This window comes from Pogona vitticeps, chromosome 2 (assembly GCF_051106095.1).
Source record: "Pogona vitticeps strain Pit_001003342236 chromosome 2, PviZW2.1, whole genome shotgun sequence".
NCBI classification, from domain to species: domain Eukaryota; kingdom Metazoa; phylum Chordata; class Lepidosauria; order Squamata; family Agamidae; genus Pogona; species Pogona vitticeps.
Window position 1 is genome coordinate 192,662,725 of NC_135784.1, and position 12,703 is coordinate 192,675,427.

Here is a 12,703-nt window from a genome sequence, read left to right on the forward strand (position 1 = left end):
AAAAAAAAATAAGATAGGATAGTTTGATATCATGAAGTTTAAAGGAGCTACTTCAATGCAGTGGAAACAATCTGAACGTATACAGCTCTGAAACAGCAATGATATAAAATGGCTGAGCCCAGTGTCAGCTCAACGTCCTACATCTATTAGGGTTGAAATAGGCAAAATATGACTCAGTCTTCCATGAGGACAAGTTTTTCCTCCTCCCCGCTGCCCCTGGAACAATGCTGCCCTAGCACCCCTGTCTATACACTTGATTTTTATCTAACTCCTTAGCACTGGAACTTGACTTCGGAGTCAGGTGATTGACACACCTCCATCAGTAAAGAAGACCTTTTTCGTGGTTAGATATTGGTGATGACAAAGACACTGAACCACAAGCCTTTCACATATAAAATACTTGTTTCAACACAAATTGGGCACTTGTCCTTGCTCAGAACTTAGAATTAACTTCTTGTTATTATGTGCTGTCAAGTCACCTCTAACATAAGGAGGGCCCACCAGCTATTGACCTCCAAAATCTTCTGTCATAAACAGCCCTGCGCAGGTCCTGCAAACAGAAGACCGTGGTGTCCTTTATTGAATCATCAGAATTAACTTATTACATTTAAATCATTACTTGTATTCAGTTCCCTTTTTGAATAAAGTTTTATTATGTTAAAATATTATAATGATTTGGTAGAGGACAACTTACTTGTTGGTGGCGCTGCGGGTTAAACCGCAGAAGCCTCTGTGCTGTAAGGTCTATAGATCTGCAGCTGTAAGATCGAATCCACGCGACGGAGTGAGCTCCCGTCGCTTGTCCCAGCTCCTGCCAACCTAGCGGTTCGAAAGCATGCAAATGCGAGTAGATTAATAGGGACCACCTCGGTGGGAAGGTAACAGTGTTCCGTGTCTAAGTCGCACTGGCCATCTGACCACGGAAGATCGTCTTCGGACAAAACGCTGGCTCTATGGTTTGGAAACGGGGATGAGCACTGCCCCCTAGAGTCGAACACGACTGGACAAAAATTGTCAAGGGGAACCTTTACCTTTACCTAACTTACTTGTAGTACAATTAACTGCAACTTTACTGTGAATAGTGACAGGGATGTGGCCTCTAAATAGTAAGAGGGAATACCCCTTGGTTTGAGGACTGGTTCCTACTGGGTCCGGTTGCCTTGTGAGGTGTTCTGGGTACTGAGGCCAGCAGTACCACAAGGCCACTTGCTTACAGTATTCAGAATTTTTCTTTTATAAAATTACAGAAGACAGCTATTTTAGTTATCTTTGAGAAACAAGAATGTAAAGAATTGCCTTTTAAAAAAAACACACCATTAACCAGTGGTTTAGGTCTCTGCACGAGGAGCCAGAGGTTGGGAGTTTGATTCCCTACTGTACCTCCTGGGAGAAGAGCCAGCCTGGGTGGCCTCAGACAAACTGAGCAGTCTCAAGGCAACCCCAGAAACAGGGAATGATAAACCACTTCTGCGCATTCTGTACCTAGAAAACCCTTGAAGGGGTTGCCATAAGCCATAACTAACGGGTCTGTAACTAATTACTTTTAAAAGTAACATTGAACTCTGTCACTGCATATAACCAGGGAGCCTAACAGTGCCCTCATGAGTAAAATCTGAGCTCAGTACAAGGGGAATTTTCAAAGGAATAGGGTGATTTTACAAAATTTCTACAGGTAAAAGAGAAACTGTCCAGTATTCAAGGTAGAGCTCACCATTAGCGGTGGCAGCAGCACTTTCGTTCCACGCCTCCCCCCCCCCCCCCAAATCCTTGGCTGCTTCAAGAGATGGTAGTAGGAACTGTACTATGAACTTGCTTCCCTTAAATGCCCTACAATGAGCTTTATTCCAAATCATTGTGGGGAGGAAATGGCAGCCACAATGAAAAAACACTGCATAATATTTAGAGAAAATTTAACAGGGGTAATAAACATTTTTTTTAAAAAAGAAAGAAACGTCTTATGGGAAATTCTGGCTCAGATCTAAAATAAATCTCCCCCTTTACAATGAAGAAAACAACTGCCAGACCAAAAAGAGCATACCTCCAAAATTAACAGCTATTACTATACCCCTTTTAATTCTTATGAAGATGCACCCTTGGCCAAGCAACAGAGTTACAAAAAATATCCAATAACAAGGCACAGGAAAGGGAAAGATCTTCCCTAAATATTCATGGAGATCCTGAGCTTGATGAAATCCACTGGGTACTTTTGGCTTGGGAGCCAGTATTGTATAATGAATAGCATGTCAGATTATGGCTCAGAAGTGATGTTATGTGCTGTCAAGTTGGAACTTATAGTGACCCTAACAGGGCCTTCAAGATAAGTGAGGTAAGGAGTGGTTTTACCAGTTCCACCCCCCAATGTGTTTCCATGGCTGAGCAGAGATTCAAACCCAGGCCCTCCTGTGTCCCTAGTCTGCTACTTTACCCACCACACCATACTGGGTATCTCAGGGCTTGGGAGATTGTACTGTTGCCACCCTCTAACGAGTTTCCACGGTCAAGAGTTCAAGAGACCCAGGTTCAAATCTCCATGTGGCCATGGAAACACACTGGGGTGGCAATGCTAAAACAACACCCTAAAATATCTCACATGCCATGAAAACTCTATTAGGGTCAATAAAAATTGGATATGACTCGTCGGCTCATTACATGTACACACACACTTCTCCTACCCACTGCCTGAGGGAAAATTCAGTGTCTCACAACACAGCCAATGAATGTATTTTCTTGAGCAATACCCAAATATAAAGACCTTCAGGTTCCCTGAATTACTGGTTCCATTATTGGTCTGCTCACATAAACGGAAGTATCTCCAAAAATTTAACCCAAACCTACCTGTTCTGCTTCAAACTTCTATAAGACCAGCTAGACAGCTAAAATAAACATCTTTCAGAGCCTACATGACGTTGGTCCTGAAGAATTTGCACTGGCTGCCATTATGTTTCCAACCTGCGTTGAAGGTTGGACAAATTACTCACGAAGTCTTAAACAGTTTGGGACCTGGATATTTGAAGGAATGACTCTCTTTGTATAAACCCGCCCAATCACTATAATCTCTTAGGGAGATCTTTCTCCAAACATCCTCATTGAGAACTCTATATAATACAGTATGTGGAAACACAGTAAAGGTTGTTTTTTGCTGTAGGACCCTAACAGTGCAATGCCCTCCCCTTCAAGGCTCGACTGGAACAAACACTTGCATCATTTCAGTGCCAAGCCAAAATATGCATCTTTATTAAAGCCTTTGAGGGTTGAAGATCTTGGCCTGCATGGGTTTTAATGCAATGGTTATAATGTTTTCATTTTATATGTTTAAACTGTTTTAGTTTTCTGTTATTTTAAAGATTTTGTGTTTTTAAATTGTTTTATATGTCTCTGCAACTCACCCTGAGATCCTACAATACAGAGTGGACCAAAAATGTTTTACATACATACATACATACATACATACATACATACATACATACATACATACATACATACATACATACATACACACACACACACACACACACACACACACACACACACACACACACACACACACACACACAACTGCTTGACAACAATCTGTTTTCATAGCCCAATGCAAGCAGAAAAACAGCATATAGGTCATCCTATATGGTGGAACAATTGTGTTTAGTCTTGTGCATCATAAATTGCACAGACTTGTTCTCACAGAAGCACCTTGCCTCTTGCCCAACTCTCTGCCCTTTTGGGCTACCATTTCTTCAATCTGTTCTGAACATTCACTTCAGTATTTAAACACTGAAGCTCAAACAACTAGTGTCAAACAGGTTTACCTTTTCTTTCTCTGATTCTAGTGCCTCACAGAATTCAAAATGGACACTCATAAAACCTAGATACTGTATTACATATGAACATTGGAGATTACTAGTAGAGAATGTGAGGAACTCAGAATAGCATCTACCACTGTCATCAAGACATTTTGATCCTCAGTCTCCAAAGTGTCTTCTCATTAATTAACATGAGATATAATCTAATGAGAAGTCCACTTCACAATGCCTACTGAAATGAACAGGCGTTATGCAACTCTCAGCCATTTGAGTGAGAGATACCGTAACTTAGATGAACTCTAAGTGGACTGCTCTCCATGAGGCAGATCCTTCACTCTCTCTCTGGCATTAAAGTTATGCATCCTACCTCATGGTAAGAATTATCTCTAGTCATCCCAATACTTACTCCAGTTTTACTTCCAAGAAGTACTTTCAGAAGAGCAAGTCTTTCTTGTCTTTTCTCTATTCCAGGTTTTCTGTCTCTAACTCAGGCATCAATCCGTATTGGATATAAAGTTCTTATACCTAATCTATTAGAACCCCTTGGAATTTTCTATTCCAAGGAGCAACCCTACTATTAGGTCATCTGAAGCTCCTAGCTGTGCTGATAATTTTCAGAGTAGTGTCAAAGCACAGCAAATCTATCTTTCTTTTTTTTTCTTTTTCTTTCTTTCAATACAACAACATATAGTGGTCTTGCCACTATTCTGAGTGGTTTCTAGCAGTATACGAAACATACAAAGAGAAGTCAAATCCCACCCAAATCAAAAAATATAAGATAAATCTATATAACAAAACAACAGATCTAAAAATCAAGATGGCGGCAACAGACAAGGATACATGGTATAACCATCAAAATAAAACTAAACAATCAACAATTATAAAGGGAGGATACCCTGAAATGCCTTCCTGAAAAGTTTTTATGGGCTTCCTGAATATTCGGAGGGAAGAGGCCTGGGGCATCTCCACAGGTAGAGCATTCTGTAAAGAGATGGCCACCACAGAGAAGGCCCGGCACCTAGTCACAGATTTCCTGGCCTCCCTCAGGGTGACCATCTACAAGCACTGGTGTCGAATGTGGCCCTCCAGATGTTCTTGGCCTTCAACTCCCAGAAATCCTGGCCAGCAGAGGTGGTGGTGAAGGCTTCTGGGAGTTGAAGTCCAAGAACATCTGGAGGGCCACAGTTCGACACCACTGATCTACAGCATCAAAACCTGGGAGGTGTGAGTGACGCAGGAAGCAGGGAGAGGCACTCCGATAGGTAGTGAGGTCCCAAACCATTTAGGGATGTATAGGTCAGAATTAGTACTGTACCTTGAATTTGGCACAGAAGCAAACCAACATCCAATGCAGGTGTACCAGGACCAGAAAAATACGACAGTATTTTGAAGTTCTCTAAATAAGCCTGGGCGTTGCATTTTGTACTTGTTGCAGGTTCTGTACCACCTTCGAAGGTAGCCCCAAGTAGACAGTATTACAACTGTCTATCCCTGAGAATACCAATGTGTGAACTAGTGTTATCAGGGACTTCCCGTCTAGGTAGGGCCTCAGTTGTGCAATCTGCCTAAGATGGGGGGGGGGAGCAGATCTGGCCATGGCCAAAATCTTTTTTTACACTGAGAGGGCCAGGGCAAGAAAAACATCCACATTACAAACCTGCTCTTTTGGGCGGTGATGTAACCCCATCTAGAACAGGCTGGAGACCTCCCAGATAATCAGAATTCCCAGCTAACAACAAGATCTCCATCTTGTCAAGATTCAACCTCAGCCTGTTCACTTTTGCCCAATTCATAATCGAGGCCAGGCAGCTCTTTAGGGTCTGCAAAGCTTCTCCTGCTAAAGAGGAAAATGAGTGACAAGAGCTTCACGTCATCTCACACTCACAATCTCTGGATGGCCTCACATAGATGTTGAACAGCATTGGGGAGATGACTGACCCCTGTGGGACTCCACATTGTAAGAACCCATGGAGTTGAAACAGCCTCCCCAAGCTGTACTATCTGGGAGCGGCCTTCAAAGGAGGACCAGAGCCAGCATAACACTAGCCCCCCCCCAATCCCCAACCCTGTCAATTAGTCCAAAAGAATACCATGGTTGAATGGTTTCAAGGGCTGCTGAGAGATCCATGGGAACCAACAGGGTAACATGCCCCCAGTCCATTTCCCTCAACAGGTCATCAAATAGGGCAACCAAACCTGTATCAGACCGATGGAGCAGCCTAAACACTGACCGAAAGGGATCTACTGGTGTCCTCCAAGAACTGGTCGGCCATCCACCACTCTCCCAATCAGCTTCCCGCAAATGGTACGGCTATTAATTTCCTCATGAAATCATCCATGATTCTTCTATAACAATATATGTTCACTATCACCTAGATTCTCTGCCTAAGACACTAAAATGTTGGGGCTCTTTATATCCATGGTGACCTGTTCTTCTGTAAATCTTACCTCCTGCCTATATTTCTTTCCATTCAGGCTTCCCTAAATTATGTCATGCTCGGCAAGTTTTTACTGTGGGGACAAAAGAACAACAGCAAAAAAAAAAAAAGACATAAAGAAAAATGGAGGAGAAAGGATATAGATTGCATACAAATACACACACAAAGAATGAAAAGGGCACACAAATGATTTTAGAGATGGGCACATGAACTGACAGATACTATGACCCAGCAGAGAATTTGCCTCCTCCAGCTAGGGTTGTCAAAACTGTTCTCATTTTGCTGGGAACATGAAACCGCTCAGGGCACTGGAGGGGGTGGGCTTGACTTTTTTTAAGGCTATGTGGACTTAGAAGGAATAGTGGTTCTTTGGGTATTTGCTTTTTTTGGTGGAGATAGTTCTTCTATGAGTCTATAGGATAATACCACACTTGGAACAATATCATCAGTTCCCAGGGCTTCAATATTTTAATTTTTTGCATCATGTGGTTGTGTTGACTTTGGGATTCTGGGAGGTGCAGTCCAAAAAAGCAAATTTGCTAAGTTCTGCCTATCCCTTCTACTGCATGAAGGTGTTGCTAGTCTGTGCAATGTAGTCGGTAAGAGCTCTGAGCAAGAAAGCCAACAGTTCAGATTTCAGCCCATTTGTGGAATTCAGTATACAAACCACTACTACCTTGGCCTTCACCTTCAATCTGTAACATGGAAGAAATAAAAATGACCTACTCTGCTGGGTATGTGTTAATGCACTAGCTAAATGCTAAATACTGTTGCACAGTTAAGAAGGCATTTGCTTCCCTGGACTCTCAGTAAATCCATGAAGAGCACAGATGTAGCAAGGAGTTTGGAGAGCATAGGCCCCTGCTTAATGTCTTACTACACTGTGACCGGATGGTAGAGGCAAGCAATTCTGGCTATTCTCGACCTATAACTCCGAATAAGTCTAATTGCCACATTCAATGACTACAGATTACGGAAATTCCAGTCCAAAAATATCTGAAAGCCCACCTCTACCTAGCCCTGCCTCCAGGACAACTGTTCTGTGACAACAGAAATCTTTTTAAGAGGATAGACTAGGAAGCAATCCTTCTCCCGTTCATCCCCTGGACTCTAGGACCTAGAGGAACCCACCTTCCTAGAAAGGAACAGAAGCACATACCCTCGCTGGCTTGGATAATGATGTGGTCTGGCACTTCTAGTTATTTAAGCCCACATCCATTTCAATAAATACAGGCATCACATGTCTCACCTAGGTTTGTAGGGAGCTTGGAAGCCACCAGACTTCCCCCCTTCATAATAAGTACCCTCTCTCTGTCCCCCAAGCCGGCCCCATCACCCCTATATAACTCTCGGGCAGCCAGACCAACACTCTTCCGAAGGGCACTCGGAAATGTCAGCTTTGCCCCTCCGTGGAACTGCAGGAGTCTGTCCTGTGGGGCCTGATGGAGCAGTGGGTGCTCTGGATGCTCTGTTTTGTCAGAATGCAGCTCGGGTCTAGAGGGGCTCCGGCACCGCCGGTTTCTCTTGCCTGGGCTTCTCCCGGTGTCATCCTCTGGGAGGCCCCAGGGACCCGGTCGGTGGTCTATTAGGATCCCCCCACATGTTCTCCGGGGTTCTTGGAAGCTTTCGCATCGCTTCTGCAGAGCGCGCGGCGGGGACAGCGGTGGGGCAGGAGATGGGGGGGGGGTTCTATCGCCATCCCTATCCCGGACAGAGGTGTGGGTTTTGGGGAGAAGCTTCTGAATCCCGATCTCGGGAAGGGGGGGGACGGAGGCAACGAGGGGGCGGGTACCCAAACATTTTCATCGGCGCGTGGGGTTCATTAAGCCCGAGTCTTCCTGCTTTCTGACAAGCCCTTCCTCGCACCCGCCGCCGCCGCCGCCTCCTCCTCCTCCTCCTTCTCCACGAGCCCTGAGAGACGGCGACTGGAGAAGAGATGGCCAGCCGGCCCCCCACCACCGCACCTCCACGAAGGACCGCTCCGTGGGGCAGAGAATGGATGCCAAGCAGGCAAGAGAGCTGGGGCATCCAGAGTGGGGCACTTACCGGGCTCCGGAAGGGCAGTCGACTGAAGGAGGGACCTGAAGGAGAAGGAGCCGTGGGAGAGCTTCGGAGCGCCAGCTGTAGCAGCAACTCCTTTCCCCCGCCCTCCTCCTCCTCCTCCTCCTCCTCCTCCTCTACCCTTTTCTCCCCGGGACTTCAAAGATGGGGGAGACGGAAAACATAAATCCCCCTTCCAAACACGCACACATACACACACACCCTCCAGTTCTCCAAGTGGCGTTTGTCGGCGGCTGCCCCCCCCCCGCGCGCGCGCACCCCCAGTTTCAGGCGCCACCGCCGCCGCCGCCCGTGCCTGCGCGCTCGCCCATCGCAGCGCCCGCCCAGCGCCTGCCGCCTTGGCCACCTCCCATTTCCGAAGAGCCCAGAACGCACAAGCTGCCCCCCTCCCTTCCCTTCCCTTCCCCTCCCCCGCGCGCGCTTCTCTTGCCAACAACACTCTTCCCCACCACCACCACCAGCTCTCCGCGCGCCCAGGAGCGCATCGATGGCACCCGGTGCGGACTCCGCGCGCCCACCCCCGCCTCAAAAAAAATTAAATTAAATTAAAAAGCACATATTTGGGCTGGAAGCAAAAGGACGGGGAGGGCGCACAAGTCGGGGCGCATTATGTAACGCCTTTTGGAAAAGGAGACGTGGAACGGAGGGGGTGGGGAGAGCCGTGTGTGAGGGAGACGAGGGAGGAACCCGGGAGAGAAATGGAGGCGAGGGAGTACATGGAAAAGGGGGGGGTGTCCGTGGAGGAAGATGAACTCCCCCCCCCACATGCACACACTTGGGCCTTCGCCTCCTTGAGGATCCCGGAGTACGCGCAAAATAAACCCGGATACACTAAGGTGGTAGGGCTGCAGAGGATCCCGCGTGTGGGTGTGTCGTTGGCAACTTCCACCCGCTTGCACTTTTACTTGGGAGTAAACCCCACGGGAGCCAGAGGGGGTTTGACTCCAAAGCTCTAAGAAAGAAGAGCAAGGTCGGAGGTTGCCTTGCTGTAGAGAGGCACGGTCGGTTGCGCTCCCCAAGACGTAACGCTCGAATCGGAGCGGTGGGCGTTTGAGGAGCGGCCCTTAAAATGTCTAAGAACGAGAGAGCGAGGAGGCGCTGGTGACAGGAGGAGATTCACAAAATGGGGGAGCGCAGTCGCCTTTCTCCGGCGAGCTCCAGCCACTCAGAGATGGCTGTAGTTGGAGTTGAGGTCCTGGCTTCCTCCCCTCCCCCCAAGCCCCCTGCCCCTCCGCTCTCCCCCCTTTCTCCTTTCTTTTCCCAGCTTTCCTGCGATTTTTCTCCTCCCCTCTCAATCCCCAGTACAAAGGCATGGGAGATGCCTGGAGCTTTTTTTGGCAAGGCAAGACTCGGGAGCAACAGAATCGGGGGGGGGGGGAATGAAGGAAGAGATGGATCGGATCCCGTAGGAACTGGATTCCGGAGCAAGCTCTCCGTTTTGGAAGAAAGAGGGAAGGGAAGGAGGCGAGCGATTGATGCAGCCTCTCCAGAAGTTAGTGTGCTGAGGAGGAAGAAGGGCATGTGCAGGTAGTGAAGGAAATCCACAAATTACATTAGTTCAACCGTGAATTGAGAATGCTTCATTAATATCTCCCTTGATCTGTGTTCCAGATACAGTACTAAGATTTGGTCAACAATTCATAGGAATGCCAGAGGAATGTGGACATTTCGAGACTTCCACCCACTTTGGGGGGTGTTGTTGTTCAGTGGGTAGCTAGCAGAGCTGAATGTAGTCTCTGCCTTCACAAGATTTTCCAGAACCGCAACCTCTTTTCTTATTCCATGGAAGTGAATGGAACCAGAAGGAAAATTGCTCCAGCTGAGAGAACCATGTCCTGGGAGGACCTCACAATCGATATAGAACAAGAATTTTCTGTGGAGATTAATTCTTTTCCTCCACAAACATGTTTCTTGCACACGGCATTTTCTCCAGTGCATGAAAGTGAGTACAGTATATACTTCTCACAATTCACTTTTATGGAATAAGGAGAAATTTACATGGTGAGAAAAGTGTGAAGCCCCACATTACAGGACTTGTCATCCCAAAAGTCTGGAGCGAGAGAATTGTTTCAGGTACCTCTGAGAGTTGGGCCAGCCCTGTCAGCCATTGTGAAGACTTTCCTAGAAGATTAATTCCCACTCAGATATTCTTGGCCTGCAGCTCCCAGAAGCCTTCACCACCAACTGTGCTGGCAGGGGTTTCTGGGGGTTGCAATGCAACTCCCAGTGGTTCCCAACCTTGGTACCCAAGGTTAGGAACTATTGTCCTGCACATCAGGAATTTTATTTTCAGCTTTTATGTTTGCACAAGCTCTTGCATTTGATGGGTGGGCAACCTTGTTTCACGGCTCTTTCTGTGTTACACATAGCTGTTCAATACTTTAAATCCAAAGGGACAGATATGTACTTTGGTGCTTGAGAAGGATAGAGCACAGTTTGAAAATGATTGGTGGGACCCCCATATCCACTGGGGACTGGTTCCAAGCCCCCCCCCCCCTCGGTGGATGCTGAAAACTCTGGATAAGATAAATAGATTGATAGATTGATTCAAAATGATCTTGATAGGCTGCAGCATTGGGCAAAAAACGACACAATGAAATTCAACAGGAAAAAGTGCCAAGTACTGCACCTCAGAAAAAGAAACCAAATGCACAGTTACAACTACAGTGGTACCTCAGTTTACATAATTTTCGGTTTACAAACCGAAATCCATAGAAAATAATGCCCCGGTTTACTTTTTTTCTCTCCCCCCCCCCCCCCGCTGTACGAAAGGGTTTCCCCAGGACGCATTGAGCCTAGAGGTTTAACACCGCCCCCATTCCCAGCGCAATCCGTGTATCGGTTTGCGAAATTTCCACCTTACGTAACATCCCAGAGGACACATTGATTTCATAAACTGACGTACGCCTGTGCAAGTGAGAAGGATCTTGGAATGGTCATAGATCACAAGCTGAATATGAGCAAACAGTGTGATGTGGCTACAAAAAAGGCAAATTTATTTATTTATTTATTTACAATATTTACAAATGCTGTTTAAGGCTGCATTAACAGAAGTATAGTTGCCAAATCCCACGAGGTGCTAGTTCCACTCTATTCAGCACTGGTTAGGCCTCACCTTGAGTATTGTGTCCACTTCTGGACACCACAATGCAAGAAGGATGCTTACAGATTGCAACCAGTTCAGAGGAGGGCGGCAAGGATGATCAGGGGGCTGGAAACCAATCCTTATGAGGAAAGAACGAAAGAATTGGGCATGTTTAGAACTGAGAAATGAAGACAGAGGGGTGATAAGATAATACTTCTCAAATACTTGAAAGGTTGTCATACAGAGGAGGGGCTGGATCTGTTCTTGATCATCCCAGAGTGCAGGACATGCAACAATGAGCTCAGGTTACAGGAAGCCAGATTTTGGTTGAATACAGTGGTGCCTCTACTTACAAACTTAATCCGTCCCTGTGAAGGACAAAACGCTGGTGTGCCAGCCTCAGCAGAGGATAGACGAGACATTCGGATGTGTAGAGGGGGAACTCATAAAGATAGAGGAAGAGGAGGCGAAGGGCGGAAGGGCGATAGAGATATGCTTAGCGGAAGACAAGGAGGGAGACAAAGGGGAGGAGCAAGATCTGATATTGTGGGAGGAGGTTATAAAAGGGGAGCAATGCTCAGGTATTTAGAGGGAAAACTGACATGAAAGAGAGAAACAGGAGAGACAGCGTGGTGCAAACAGATGAAGCGGACGAAACAGCTAGTAAAGTCTGTGATCTGTTGAGATAATTTCCCAATCTTGGGAGGAGGACTGCTACCAGATCCTGCCTCTCCCTGAGGTGATGGGAAAGTGGTGAAACCACGAATGGACAGTCGTGGTTTACCCCTGCAAATAAAGTGGAGGGAGGAAAGTGGTCCATCCCAGTGCCTCCTGCAACAACCCACCCCTGGAGGGTGATTGGGCAAGACACCTGTGTTGTGGGACGGTGTGCGCTGTGAGCAGTACCCCACTGAGACCGATGACCGGCCGCGAGTGCTTTGGTCCAGCCCCAAAGTGAGGAGTGAAATATTTACACCAGACTCGAAGATACTGAGTTATAGAATGAATCCAGAATTAAGCTGTTTGGATCCGTTTAATCTTGTTAACCCAGAAGTTGATGAAAATAAAGTTAAGGTTGCTGAACAGTTCAAATCGCCCCCGTCTCTCATTCCCACCAAAATGAAGGAATCGTCACCAATTTTAGAAGAACCCAATCACAGTCCCAGAAGATATTCTAAGTCGAAACGTTTGTAAGTCGAATCAGCATTTCCCATAAGAATGCATTGAAAATCAATTAATCTGTTCTGGCTGTTTTTTGCTTGTATGTAGAGGTGCCATTTGTAAGTCGAAGCATTAGTTCCCATAGGAACTAATGTAAAACC

At 46.4% G+C, this 12,703-nt stretch overlaps 1 protein-coding gene across 1 annotated transcript in view; it reads right to left on the reverse strand.

The window, feature by feature from the left end:
* Positions 1–8,417, reverse strand: part of ATN1 (atrophin 1) — a 31,323-nt gene extending 22,906 nt beyond the window's left edge. Inside the window, exon 1 of the mRNA XM_020804134.3 lies at positions 8,282–8,417. The gene's annotated coding sequence lies outside the window, so the exon portion shown is untranslated. The remainder of the gene's footprint in view (positions 1–8,281) is intronic.
* Between the last annotated feature and the right edge of the window lie 4,286 nt (positions 8,418–12,703).